Source organism: Muntiacus reevesi, chromosome 6 (assembly GCF_963930625.1).
Source record: "Muntiacus reevesi chromosome 6, mMunRee1.1, whole genome shotgun sequence".
Taxonomy (NCBI): domain Eukaryota; kingdom Metazoa; phylum Chordata; class Mammalia; order Artiodactyla; family Cervidae; genus Muntiacus; species Muntiacus reevesi.
This window is the reverse complement of record NC_089254.1, coordinates 43,282,522-43,298,135: the sequence shown is the minus strand read 5'-3', so window position 1 is coordinate 43,298,135 and position 15,614 is coordinate 43,282,522. Positions and strand designations below refer to the sequence as shown.

Genomic DNA, 15,614 nt, shown 5'->3' with positions numbered 1-15,614 from the left:
CAGAAAACTTAGGATCATGGCAATCAGGTCCCATCACGTCATGGCAAATAGATGGGGAAACAATGGAAACAGTGAGAGACTTTATTTTGGGGGGCTCCAAAATCACTGTAAATGGTGACTGTAGCCATGAAATTAAAAGACGTTTGCTCCTTGGAAGAAAAGCTATGACTAACCTAGACAGCATATTAAAAAGCAGAGACATTACTTTGCCAACAAAGGTCTGTCCAATCAAAGGTATGTTTTTTCCAGTAGTCATGCATGACTGTGAGAGTTGTACTATAAAGAAAGCTGAACACCAAAGAATTGATGCTTTTGAACTGTGGTGTTGGAGAAAACTCTTTGAGAGTTCCTTGGACTACAAGAAAATCAAACCAGTTCATCCTAAAGGAAATCAGTCCTATTTTAGTATATGTGCTGCCGAAGCAAGCACAGGTAATCAGTCCTGAATATTCATTAGAAAGACTGATGCTGAAGCTGAAACTCCAACACTTTGGCCACCTGATGTGAAAAACTGACTCATTAGAAAAGACCCTGATGCTGGGAAAGATTGAAGGCAGGAGGAGAAGGGGATGATAGAGGATGAGATGGTTGGATGGCACCACTGACTTGATGAACATGAGTTTGAGTAAGCTCCAGGAGTTGGTGATGGACAGGGAAGCTTGGCGTGCTGCAGTCCGTGGGGTCACAAAGAGTCAGATACAACTGAGTGACTGAACTGAACTGAACTGAACTGAACTGAACCGATCTCAAGTAGAACAAGAGCCTTGTCTTCAAAGAATAGTTCAAATATCAATAGGCATGTTCCTTTTCATAAACCATTCGTCCACCTTAGCTCCCTGTTTTCTTTCTTTCCTGGATTAAAGTTCTAAGTCTACCTTCGTTTTTCTTTGTTGATTTGCCTCAGTCATGTCTCAAATTCATATACATATATAATTTCATTTATGTTTCCAAACATAAATGAGGGCTTCCCTCATTGCTCAGTTGGTAAATAATCTGCCTGCAATGCGGGAGACCTGTGTTCGATCCCTGGGTCAGGAAGATCCCCTGGAGAAGGGAAAGGCTACCCACTCCAGTATTCTGGTCTGGAGAATTCCATGGGCTGTATAGTCCATGGGGTCGCAAAGAGTCGGACATGACTGAGTGACTTTCACTTTCACTTTCATGTTTCCAAACAACTCTGTTATGTACTATGACTCTACCTTTATAGATAAGGAAAAATAAAATCAGAGTAACTTGACTGAGTTGTACTGATTATAGCCCAAATAGAAGTGCTGAGATTCCAATCTTTTTGTAAAAAATAATTAAGGAATAACACAGACAGACCTCCGAGTGTACATCCCTGGATCTTTTCCTGGATCTTTAAATGGTTATTGCTCTGCTCTGGTATTTTCTATGTTAGTCTGTTTGTTGGTGGTGATGGTGCTTTAAATAACATCAGGGATGGTTAATATAAATTTCTAGCTAGAAGAGCAAGTCTATTTCACAGTACCTAGTGAAAATGTGAAGGGAAAATGTTCATCTCACGGTTGTTTCAGAAGGTACTTCTTGTTTGCTTCAGAAAGTTGAAGGAAGACTAGGGACACATTGATAGATGCTGACAACTTTTTCTGTAGGAAAGAGTGAAACCTTACCCCACTCTTGGGGAAGATGGAACATGAAATATTGTGTTATATTATCTTTCTATATTAAAAAAAAGCTAGGCTACTGTTTTAAAATAGGGTAGATGTGACCCAAATTGCTTTTTGGGAGGTTAATTTTTAAATGTTTGCACACCAACAATTTCATCAGTAAAAGCATACATCTCTGATTAAAATGAGAAATACTCATAACTAAGAAGAAAAATAGATAACATCACTAGTAGCTATTGATTTTTTAATGATTTTCAGTTTATCACAGGGAATTTTCTTTTGGTGCAAGCATTTTGCTTGCTTATTTTGGGTCAAATTCTAAACCTAGCTCTGACACCAGTATTTAATTCCCAGCGGCAAGTATATATACACAAGGAAATCTTCCAAGAATATCTTCTTATCAAGTGAGCTATTTAAAATAATAATCTGTGCCTTCTTTGGTGGCTCAGTGTTAAGAATCTGCCCAACAATGCAGGAGTCACAGGTTCAATCCCTGTTCTGGAAAGATCCCACATGCCGAGGAACAACTAATCCCGTGCACCCACAACTGTTGAGCCTGTGCTTTAGAGCCCAGGAACCTAACTACCGAGCTCATGAGTCGCAAATACTGAAGCCTGCATGCCCTATAGTGTGCGCTCTGCAACAAGAGATGCCACTGCAATGAGAAGCCTGCACACCACACCTAGAGAGTAGCCCCCTCTCTCTGCAACTAGAGAAAAGCCCACAAAGCAATGAAGACTCAGCACACCAAAATAAATAAATAAATATGTAAATAAAAAGTTATAATCTATTTTCCTGCCAGAAAAAAAAAATATACTGATGTCACATTTTAGCTAGACTTTTGGATAGGGAAAGTTATTTTCTTAATCATTTCTAAACAATTAAAAAAATAGAAATCTGAAAATCATGACAAAATAAAATTTTCTAGAGTCAGAAAATTATTTTATAATCCTAAGTAGTTAATTATTTTTAACTAATTAATTAATGCAGTATATTTGATTTACAATATTGTGTTAGCTTCAAGTGTACAGTTAAATGATTTAGTCATATATATATATATATATTCTTTTTCAGATTCTTTTTCCACATAGGTTATTACGGAGTACTGGGTAGAGTTCCCTGTGTTATATAGTAGGTCCTTGTTTACTATTTTATATATAGTAGTATGTATATGTCAATTCCAACCTCCTAATTTATTCCTCCCCTCTATCTTTCCCCTTTGGTAACCACGAATTTGTTTTCTAAATCTGAAAGTCAGTTTCTATTTTGTAAGTATATTCATTTGTATAATTTTTTTAGATTCCACATATAAATGATATCATATGGTATTTGCCTTTTTCTGTCTGACTTCACTGAGTATATGAAGTCTAGGTTCATACAAATCTCTAGGTTCATCCTTGTTGCAAATAGCATCATTTCATTCTTTTTTATGGTTGAAAAACACTCCATTGCATATATGTACCACATCTTCTTGATCAACTCATCTGTTGATGGACATTTAGGATGCTTACTTGTCTTAGCTGCTATAAATAGTGCTGCAATGAACATTGGAGTGCATGTATCTTTTTGAATTAAGTATTTTTCTGGATATAGCCCAGAAGTGGTGTTGCTGGATCATATGGTAGTTGTATTTTTAGTTTTTTAAAGAACCTCCATACTGTTCTTCATAGTGGTTATATCAATTTACATTCCCCTAACAGTATAGGAGGATTTCCTTTTATCCATACCCTTTCCAGCATTTATTATTTGCAGATTTTTGGATGATGGCCATTCTGACCAGTGTGAGGAGATATCTCATGGTTTGATTTGCATTTCTCCAATAATTAGCAATGTTGCGCATCTTTTCATGATTTTTGACCATCTGTATGTCTTCTTTGGAGAAATGTTTATTTAGATTTTCTACCGATTTTTTGATTGGGTTGTTCATTTTCTGGGTATAGAGCTTTATCAGTTGTTTGTATGTTTTGGAGATTAATCCCTTGTTGGTCACTTCACTCACAAATATTTTCCCCTGCTCTGTAGGTTGTCTTTTCATTTTGTTCATGGATTCCTTTGCTGTACAAAAGCTTTTAAGTTTAATTAGGTCCCATTTTTTAAATTTTACCATCACTCTAAGAGGTGGATCCAAAAAGATATTGCTGCAATTTATGTCAGAGTATTTTGCCTATGCTTTCTTCTAAGAATATTACAGTGTCCAGCCTTACATTTAGGTCTTTAATTCATTTTGAGTTTGTTTTTGTACATAGTGTCAGAGAATGTTCTAATTTCATTCTTTACATGTAGCTGTCCAGTTTTCCCTGTACTTTAAGTGGTTAATTCTAATAGTTCCTCAAGGACAGGTTATAAGCAAGAAGCCAGAAGCCATGACTTAGACTTGAGGTAGACATTTTAGTACTATATGAAGCTCTGTGAACATCTGATTAAGTAAACATTTTAGATTCAGCATTAATCAGACAATATAATCAGGACAGCAATTGTTAATATGTCAACTACACATATACAGATACTGGTGACAGAACTGGCTAAATTATCAAACCTGAAAAGAAAATGCCTACTTTGGTTATTTCCTTAGTTTTCAAGAAGATCCAATTGTTCTCATCTTTGAATAAAGAATATTGACTACAAAAAAATGTACAGAGACAATAGTGTGGATTCTCAAATATGATGAAACAATTTAATTAATGATTATGTTAGGATCCCATTTTCATACATGAATTGTTCTATTGTATCTTCCTAAGTGAGGAAAAGTTGGTACTATGGGATCACACTAGTGGGTTATATATCTAGATTTTAACATAATTGTGAACAGACATCTACAAGATGGCAATCATATAGGATGATGTTAGGCAAAGGCAGCATAATATGATTGCAACTCCAAGGGGCTAAATGAACATTTAAAAATGAGCAGGGTGAAAATGTTATCATTACCTACATGATGCATTATGACACAAGGTATTATCTGCTGCTTTACTGGGATAGCACTTTCCATCGATTGTCATTAGGCAAGTTGTAGCCTGGCATATGCTGCATAACCTCAGCTTTTATACTGCGAAAGAGCAGTTGGGACTGCTGGGCAATAGTCCTCATCCCTGATACTCATCATAGCCAAAACTGATGCATGAGGTGTTTCAAGTTGTCATTGCTTGAAGTGAACAATCGAAGCTACTTTGTTCATGACCCTGCATATAAAAATGTCAAGTACTTGAAAAACTAGATGATTTGAATCTGAAACAGGGTTTAAAACTGATTCCACACAACCCTCTGGTCTGCTTATAACCCCAGATAGAGAGAGTGCAAATGATTTCAACTCACAGCAAAGAAGAGCCCTAACGCAGATCAAATCAATCAGGAAACAAGTCAGGCAAAGTCAGTACAAAATCTGATCATAGAATGCTTTGTAAGTTTGCTTCTTTCAAATTTACATAGGAATTTAAACTACATGTTGACAAAAAAGACCCTGCTAGGCCTGCTTTAAAGAATGATCTGACATTAGCATGATTCATTTTATATAAGCAACTAACAGATTTAAAAGAATAATTTGCTTCCTTTAGGAATTGGGAGGGAAGCTCTCTGATGGTGAAGTTCTTAGCAAACTCTTCCACTTAGATAGTTTAGTGTAGGCTATAAGAGGTATAGGAATAATGATATTTCACGAATCCATAAAGCCAGCTTTTCAAGTTCAAGAGGTTTCATGGGAGAACTGGACTGGTCACCATGAAGATATTCAAGGATACTGTTTTTCTCCTCCCATCCTCCCTCCTTCCACCTTGCCTTCCATCTCACCATAAACATTACTAAATGTTGACAATGGACAAGTCTCTCCTGGACTTGACTAGATATACTATGAACACCTTGAAATAAAATGTTTTTGAATCCCTAGCACAGTACCTAGAACATAGTAGGTACTTTACAAAGGTTTGCTAATTATTCATCACTTTAATTGTATTCAATAAAAATTTTTGAAAGTTTATTATGTGTCACACATCGGGCTGCGGGATGGCTGGCGTGACAGTGAGAGCAGTGAATAATACATAGTTCCTCCTCTCTCATCTAGTAAAGAAGAAAGATCCCAGAAGTTAATTATAAAGCAATGTGGAGTTCAATGCTAAGCCATTCATCAAAAAGCATTTTTTAATGTAATAATGTAAATAAAAGCATGAGGTTGGTCCAGGAACAAAGGATGTCTTGTGAAAACAGAATTCTTAGGAAAATGTATTTAAGACAAAGAACTAACAAAATTACCCCTGGCGCGCCTAATTTTAAATTCTCTGATCTGCTCTTATTTGGGTCACTTTCATAAACACTGGGCTTCCCTAGTGGCTCAGCTGGTAAAGTGTCTGCCTGCAATGTGGGAGACCTGGGTTCGATCCCTGGGTCGGGAAGATCCCCTGGAGAAGGAAATGGCAACCCACTGCAGTACTCTTGCCTGGAAATTCCGTGGATGGAGGAGACTGGTGGGCTACAGTCTACAGAGTTGCAAAAGAGTCAGACACGAGTAAAGTGACTTCACTTTCTTTCTTTCTTTCCTTCATAAACACTGACTTCATTTTCTTAAGAGCTTCACTATGGTTTGGAACATGGTGTAGAACACAAGAATAAAAATTAAAATGTCACATATAAGTTAACTGATGAAATTCCAATCTTTAACAAGCAAGACAAATTAAAATTGAAATCCCTCCATATATTAGAATAAAATGTTAAAATGGACAGTGTAGAAAATGCCATGCCAATAAACTGGGAGACATCCTAGTGCCACACTGCACCAGCATCAATAGGGCAATGGAAATATTTTACACTATTTTATGGGTGTTAAGTTATAATTTTACCATTGTGAACAGAAATAATGGGTACTCTTGGTGAAACAGCAGTTAAAATGACACAGAAGCTTCCCTGAAATTTTCTAAGTATAATGATTTATTTTAAGAATATCCAACTCAGTAGAAGGGAGAGCTGGGAAAGGATAAGAATGTATCTATTTTGTAAGTAAAAGGTTAAAAAGAAGATGGAAGAAATACTTCATTTAGTCGTCTCTAAGAAAAATCTCTAGAAAAACCTTCTAGGAAATAATTTCACCAAATCAGCTCCCAGAGGTAAGATAATCCCTCAGACATTCCCAACTGTGAAAATATAAAAACAACTTCATTACTAAAAATAGAAATTAGTAACATAATTAATCACCTACAGATGTGACATTAGAACTAAGAAGAAAGCTGAATCTTTAAGAAAAGCATTTCATCTAAACTGTTTTTCTTTCATTACCTGTCCTTCTTTTCCCCTCAGGTAACAGATAGCAAAAAACCATAGTTGTCTTTCTAATCATCATCATAATAGTGATGATAAGAACTGATATTTATTGAGCACCTAATATGTGCCAGGTAGTACCATATTAAGAGCTTATATACATTATTTCATTCACTATTCCTAACAAGCAAATGAGGCAATTTTTTTTTTCCGATAAAATCTTATTCTCAGTGAAGTTAACAAAGATCACAAACTACTACATGTTGGAATAAACACTCAAGTTCAGGTCTATGTGTACAAGACACACAAACATCCTTTGTCAATATCAACACCTGGACAATCCTTTTGAACATCCCCAATCCAAGCATCCCCAGTCTCCAACTTCACATCTGCTTTCCATCACATCTCCTTCACTACCATGATTACAGCATGCCTTTCCTCGCACTGGACCCTACAATCTACTGATTGAACAACATTTTACTTTCCCACCTAGCAAATTCCATGTATCTTAATCATAGACACAAAGCACTATATTAGATCTCCAGAACTTATTCATCTTATAACCAGAAGTTTGTATCTTTTACAACCTCTCCCCCTTCCGACAAATATGTTCTGTTTCTATGAGATGGGTTTCCTTAAGATTCCATATATAAGTGAGATCATAGAGTATTTGCTTTGCCTGATTTATATCCTCGTGGTTAATCCATAATGTCGCAAATGACACGGGATTTCCTTCTTTTTAAAGACTGAGTAATTCTGTTGCATATATATATATACATATATATGGTGTATATATAAACCATATATATATATATATATATGTATATATGTGTATATATATACACACACATACACACCACATTCTCTTTATCTATTTATCATGGACATTTAGGTTTCCATGTCTTGGTTACTGTAAATTATGTTGCAATGAACATGGGGGTGCAGATACATCTTCAAGATAATAACTCCATTTCTTTTGGATTTATATCCACAATTGGAATTGCTTCTATTTGCAATCTTTTAAAGAACCTCTGTACTGTTTTCCATAGTTCTGCCAGCTTTTTTAACCATCACTAACCCTTCCTAATAGTTCAGCCTTTCCTCCAAGGCTGGGCCAAGTTTGATAGCTCACCTCTTTGCTTCTATAAGCAGCAGCCTTCCTGATGACTTCATTATAAATGTCCCAGTGACAACCCCCAAACATCTCGCTCAATGAGGCCTACCTTACCCTTAATCTTTATTTAAACTGGCATCCCCAACACCTCTCCCACACTGGTCTTTATCACCATTACTTTATTCTCCTTCCCTCTCACAACACATAATGCATCCTTCCTAATGGACTAGAGTTATTTACTCTAAATACTTACTTTTTTCTTTCTCTCAGTAGAATGCAAGTTCCATGAAGGCTGAGAATCTTGATATGTTTCACTAACCAGTGTATCCCTAACACCTGAAACACTGTAAGGAGCTCAATAACTACTTGTCCAGTGAATCAATTAATTATAGAATGCAAGTTCCATGAAGGCTGAGAATCTTGATATGTTTCACTAACCAGTGTATCCCTAACACATGAAACACTGTAAGGAGCTCAATAACTATTTGTCCAGTGAATCAATTAATTTGATGATAATTGTTGATTCATTCAAAGGTATTAATATATTTCCCAATAGCCCTTGAGTCTTTGGGTTTAGGGATTCCATCTTATTCATCTCTGAATTCCCAATGTATTTTTCATCACCATAACCATCAACAGGGTAATGGGGGATAATAATGAATGTGTACAAGTTGTCAGCTCTGAAACCCTTTTTTTTTTTTTTTTTTTGGTACAATACCATATTTCATCTTCACCATGAGAGAGCTATTACATTATTATCCCCTTTGTACAGGTGAAGAAACTAAGGCTTACAGAGATGAAATAACTTGTCCAAGTCATACAGACAATTCATGACAGAGTTGGCATTCAAGCCTATGCAGTTTACTCTAGAATTCTTGTTCAACCACTGTGTAATAGAAGTTAGTTGAAGATAAGTAAATCTCTATAAGCCACATAGCTCTACTTTAATGTATTTGGGGAAAGAAGGAAACTAGAGAGATCAGCATTAGGAGAACTATGGCAATCTTTGCCTTCTGCACTTAAACAATTTCCAAACCCATTTCTTTCTCCTTTTCATCTTGGCAACTTAACTTATTATTTCCCCTTTTTATTTTTCTATAGCACTTTTTCTCTTCCATTGCTTTGATCTCCAGTGTTGACAGCCATCATCTTTTTTGGCTTCCCTGGCTGAGCCTCTCCAATACTCAGTGAAGACTTCATTTCCTCTAGTTTAAGATGCTGCAGAAAAATTATCTTCATGGCCTCTTTCCAAGAAGATTTTTAAGTGACTTGCCCCCATCATTATGTAATGTTTGTTGACCTCATCTCACATTTGCAGTCCATTTCCTTCTCTCCAGTGTGCTCATTTGGGTCTTTTCTTTCTGACTCCTGAGTCTCTGATACCATTCCATAAAAATTAGCTGCTAACAGGTGGCCATCTGCAGCACATCCAGTTTTCCCTTTCCCCAATGCCTCTCATCTGCTTAGGACTCACTTCCACTTTTTCTCTTCTCTACCCTCAACCAATCTGCCTAAATCTTATCTTTCTTCATTTAATCTACTTTAGCAAAGCTATTCTTGCTCACCTACCACAGTTATTTCTCAAATTCACAGCATTTTCCTTTTTAAAAAAAAATTTCAGTGACAAATCTTTTTCTAATGCTATCTTTTCTCATGTCATCCAGCGTCTTACTTCATAAAGTATGTATTTCTCTTTTGTACAAACGTACTATATTTATTGCTTTCTCTCTCTGTCAGTCTTCCTGATCTTTCAAACAGTTAACAACTACAAATGTCTGTCATACCGTGCCCTTGAGTTCCTGGCCATCTCCCTCATTCTTCTTAACTCAAATTACCTCAAACTGTAATCCACATTACTCTTCTCCATGCTTCCCACCTGATTATTCTTCAATCCTGTCAATATGTTTTAAATATACTATTCTACCAAATCCAACCCTTAGAAGGCTACCAGCAACCATCTAGATTTTAATTTTAGATATCTTAAATGCAACGTCTTCAATTTTCATCTTCCTCCATCCTTATATGGAATTCAACACTTACCACTACTTCTACCTCTCAGCTCTTCTTTTCTTCTTTGACAAGCCTCTTTGTTATCTACCTGTCTTGTCTCTTTATTAAATAAAAGGCAGAGGACTGTGATAACAGTTCTATATCTGGTGCCTCTACTCCATCTGCAAGGTAGAGAGCCTGCCACCAACATAATGCTGAGTGCTGTGCCAGTGGGTTGGGGCCCATTACTAGTGTGGCCCCCTCTGGTTCTCTCCTTTCTGTGTAGGAAAATCAGTAAGAAGGTCTGGCTGTAACCCCTGGAAGAAAACCCAGCAAAGTTCTTTCCATTTTGCTTTGCTTCTTGGCTCTTATGGCTTATCAGCAAGGCAGACACAGTCTTCTGTATGACCAAGTCTGGGCCCCTGAAACTCTCCCTGGGATCAGAGCCAAAGCTATCTACTATTAAGTGTTCCTCTACCTTTCGTTGCCTTCCCTGAACTTTTTTTTCACTTGGAATTTGAGGATGAGAGTAAACTTGTCAAGGATAGGATGGGGAGATTTCTAGTGCCCTACTCCAGCTCAATCATATTTTCATGCCTTCATAACACAGAGAAGATGATTCCTTCTCTGTGTTCCTCCTGCCCCTTTTCTTCTTCCCTCCCCTCACTGTGATATTCCTGAGCTTCTAGCTTTGATACGATCCTATTCTGCCTTTCCTTCAGCAAACATATATGGCCACTGACCTCAACTAAAATCTCCACTCAGAGGACCCCTAAATCTGTAGCTTTAGTTTCATCCTTCTTCACAGTTCTAGTTTGGAATCTTGAACTTTTTGCTGAAGATATTCACTGCAAAATAAACATGTCTAAAGTCAAGTTTATAATCTTTCCCCTAAAATCCACTCTCCTTTTTAATACCTAGATCTGTGCTTTTAGTGGTATTATAATCCTCCAGTCATCCAGATCTGAAACACAAATCCATCTTTGACTTCTTTCTTTTCTTTTCCTTTCCCATTTTCCATGGGTCACTAAATTCTGCTCACTCATCTTAGAATTGTCTTTCAAATTCACAACTGTTCTATATCAATCTGTCAACTGTATTTCAAGCTCTTGTTACCTTAACAATGACAATTTCTTTCTTTAACTGATCTCCTTAACTCTGGTTTCTCTTTCAAGTAATCCTATACAATGGCAGCAGATTGCTCTTCCAAAGAAACACTGTAAACCTATCACTCTACTGCTCAGAACACCCACGGCACTCTAGTTTCTGCTGAATGAAGTTCAAGCCTCTTCATCTGACACTTTGGCGCCCTCCATAGTTTTTCACCAATATACCTCTTCTTCTGTTTTCTCTTTTCATCACTATCCAACTTGCATTCTAGACTGCAACCAAATTGGATTTGCTAGTTTTACTGTTTGAAACAATTTCCTCACAGAGTAAAGAGCTTGGGCTCTAGAGTCAGACAAGAATTCAAGCTATGGACTTTATCACTTGTAGTCTGTATAACCTTCCTGAGCTATGATTTTCTCATCAATAAAATGGAAACAATCATGGTATTTGTCTTGTAGGCTTGCCGTAAGGATTTAAGTGCAGAATTAGCACAGTACCCAACACATTAGAAGGGATTCATTATCTTTTAGCTAGAATGAAAAGTGAGAGTCACTCTGTCATGTCTGACTTTTTATGACCCCATGGACTGTAGCCCACCAGTCACCTCTGCCCATGAATAGAATACTGGAATGGGTTGCCATTTCCTACTCCAAAGGATCTTTCTGACCCAGGGGTCAAACCCATGTCTCTTCAAGAATCCGTCTGCCATGCAGGATATGCAAATTGAAACTCTGGGTCAGGAAGATACCATGGAGAAGAAAATGGCAACCCGTTCCAGTATTCTAGTCTGTCCAGAAATCCCATGTACAGAGGAGACTGGTGAGCTACGTCCATGGGGTAGCAAAAGAGTCAGATACAACTTAGCAACTAAACCTCAGCAATATAACCTAACATAATGATCAATCAGGCACACACATATTCTATCCATTTAGTTATAAAGTGAGAAGTCATTTTTTGAAAAGAAATCTATGAATATGTAGTTGGGAGTCATAAAGGCTGTAATATTCCATTCAAGACATGGCCCAACAGAAGCAAAATCATACAGGCAAACATATGTTACCACATAAAATAATATCAATCTGGAAGTTACTTTGCCCAATAAAAATAGAAAAACCTTTTTAGAAATGGCATCAACACGATGGAATATTATACAGCCCTTAAAATTCATAACCATAAAGTCAATTATATCAGACTCCTGTCCTTCCTTTTGGTTGCCTGGCATTTGAGCCCCTCCCTAAAGTTAGGAGAATTCCATATCTTATGAGTGTCAGTAAGAGGCTATAGAAATATAAAATGCCAGATCCTCATTCTCCTGGCCTTCCCTATAGTTAGGGCATGGACATGTGTCCTACAAGTTACTGTTCAGATGCTCCTGCCATGCTTTAAAGAGGAGCTGATGAGTCAGAAAGAGAAGCCAGGGAAGATTTCTCTCTAGACAGTGGTGGTCAGTGGTGTATTAGTTTGCTAGGGCTGCTATGTCAAAGACCCATAAACTAGGTGGCTTAAAACAGCAGAAATTTATTGTCTAATCGTTCTAGAGGCCAGGAGTCCAAAATCAAAGTGTGGGCAGCACCATGTCTCCTCTGAAACCTGTAGGGGAAAATAATTCCTTGTCTATTCTAGCTTCTGATGTCTGCTGGTGATCTTTGGCCCCCCCTCTCTGCCTTCATCATCATGTGGCCATCTTTTCCTTGTGTGTCTCTCTCCTCTTACAGGGGTATCACTCATATTGGATTAGGGCCCCCCCCACTCCAGTCTGACCTCATCTACATCTGCAACTATTTCTAAACGGGGTCACTTTCTGAAATACTGGAGATTAGGATTTCAACCTCTCTTTTTGGGGGGCCCAATGCAACCCCCAAAGGGGCTTCCCTGTGGCTCAGCTGGTAAAGAATCCTCCTGCAATGCGGGAGACCTGGGATCGACCCCCGGGTTGGGAAGATCCCCTGGAGAAGGGAAAGGCTGCCTGCTCCAGTATTATGGCCTGGAGAATTCCGTGGACTGTACAGTCCATAGGATCGCAAGAGTCAGACACGACTGAGCGACTTTCACTTCGCTTCGCTTCAATGCAACCATGACAGGTGGTATCTACCAATCAATGTCAGTCTATCTGCAGTGCAAGCTTTAATGTCTATTGCTTGGTGGCTTCCTCCTCATGCTGGAGACCTGACTGGGACCTTGCTGGGGCCTCTCCAGCCAATTACAACCTCCTGGCAATTTTAGAAGTTATCTAATACCCTCTAATAGCTATGTTCTACTTAAATTAACTACATTTCTGTTGCTTTCAACCAGGAATGCTATAGACTATTTATATGTGTCTATGGATTTTGATACAGTTTAATGACATGTATCTACCCTTATGGTGTTATACAGAAAAGTTTCATTGTCTTAAAAATTCATGTGTGCACTCATTCATCTCTCCCTCCCCGCTCTCCTCTGGAACCACTGATACCTTTTTAAACTGTGTCCATACTTTCGCCTTTTCCAGAACATCATAGAGTTGGAATCACACAGTGTTTAGCCTTTCCATATTGACATCTCTCCCTTAGCAATATGCATTCAAGATTTCTCCTGACTTCTTTTTACTACTGAATAATATTCTACATGTACCACTGTTTATCCATCAAAGAATACATGTACACAAAGAGTAAGCCCTAATGTATCCTGTGGACTTTAGCTAACAATGTACCGATATTGGCTCACCAATTGTAACAAACGCACCTTACTAATGCAAGAAATCAATAAACTGTAGGGGGCGTGGGGTGAGGGCAATATATGAATTCCCTAGACTTCTGCCCAATTCTACTGTAAACCTAAAACTGTTCCCAAGAATCTGTTAATTAAAATAGTAATGTATAATTATTAAAATAGCAATGTATAATTATTAAAGCAATAACTGTTCCCAAGAATCTGTTAATTAAAATAGTAATGTATAATTATTAAAATAGCAATGTATAATTATTAAAGCAATGTATAATTATGTATCACATCAGATTTAAAAAAAAGCAGGATAGAAAATAGAATGTGTTATATGATTGTAAGCATGTGGAAATATGTGTACTTAGGTAGCCAAAAACTGGAAATTAGGGAAGTATTATATTGGGGTTGGGGTGACAGATAGCTCTGCTTTATTAATTTATATTTTTATTTATCATAAATTTATTAATTTATATTATATAATTTTCTTAATTTTCAAAAATTTCTTGATTTTATATGATATTCAAAAATTTCTTAATTTTATATAATTTTCTTAATTTTCAAAAATTCTGGAAAAACGAGAAGAACCGATAACTCAAAGTACCTCCAATCTAATACTATAATTTATTATTTTCTTAGTAGGAATTTCAAAACAGTCTTTGGGGATAGAGAATCCATCTACCACCTTGGTATTAAGAAAAAAATATCAAGCATCATTCACAGAATAGTTAAGAGTGACAGCCATGTAACCATGCTCTCAAGACAGAAATTGAATCTTAACTATTTTGTTGTTAGTACCTAGCAGAGGCATTACAAACAGAACATGCTTAAGTATTCGCTGTTGAATGGTTAAATTACTTATAATTGTATGAGTAAGCAAGTGTCCTTGATGTAGGAGTAAGAATTTATTCTCTCACTTTTCTACTTCAATTTCCAATTTCTTGGCTCTGCTCAAACTGACACCAGTTGATGAATAAAAATTTATGCTCTTAAATCAATTTCTGTACTCATTGTTTTTCATCATGATCTCAATTATATGCTAACCGGAGTTAACATTTACTAGTGGTATAATGATATGGGGCAATCTGTTTTCTTTTCAGGCTGACTCGTGAGTGAATGCTAACAACCATTAAATCCAAATGGACAATGCCATTATTAAACATTGGAAATACACTCACTTGAGATGGTGAATAAAAATTTTTAGACAGCAACATTATATGAACTTGTCAAAGTTCTTTTTAAATCAGTAAGAGAATTCAACCCTCAAAATTGAAACATTAAGGCTGCTGGTTGGTAGCATGAAACTGTATGCAACAAGCCTGTTTTGGATCACTGCTTAGCTACTAAGGTCAATAAGACTGTTTGTGCCATTTACAGTTTGCGCATAAATCTAACAGCATAAACAGATACTCTAGCCAATTTACATTCTCAGCAGCAACTCTGCTTTTACAATTTGTTTGTCTTCTGAAAGGGGGAAAAGAACAATTTAATTGATTGCACATAGTGTCTCCCTTACAATTTTCTTAAAAATATCAGGCCAGCTGTGTTTCATTTCAGAGTTCCCTGTCCTCAGATTGAGGCACAATCATGTTTTGCTCAGAATATAGAGGCTCCTAAGAAATTCTATGAAATGCTTAACAATGTTCCTTCTACAGAATTCTATAAAGAATCCACCCAGAAATTCCTCTGCTAGAGATCCTGAAAAACTCATCAGCTGCAATTTCCTCTTCTTATTCCTGAAGCTGTACGTGTTTCTTAAAAAGCAAAAGAGAAATTCTAATTAAGAGCATTGTTTTTACACAGATAAAATATGAAAGCTACTATGTCTGATGGTT

General features: G+C 36.9%; 1 protein-coding gene across 1 annotated transcript in view; it reads right to left on the bottom strand.

Annotated features, from left to right (window-relative positions):
* Nucleotides 1–15,614, bottom strand: part of LHFPL3 (LHFPL tetraspan subfamily member 3) — a 561,268-nt gene that overhangs the window by 452,237 nt on the left and 93,417 nt on the right. The window lies entirely within an intron of this gene.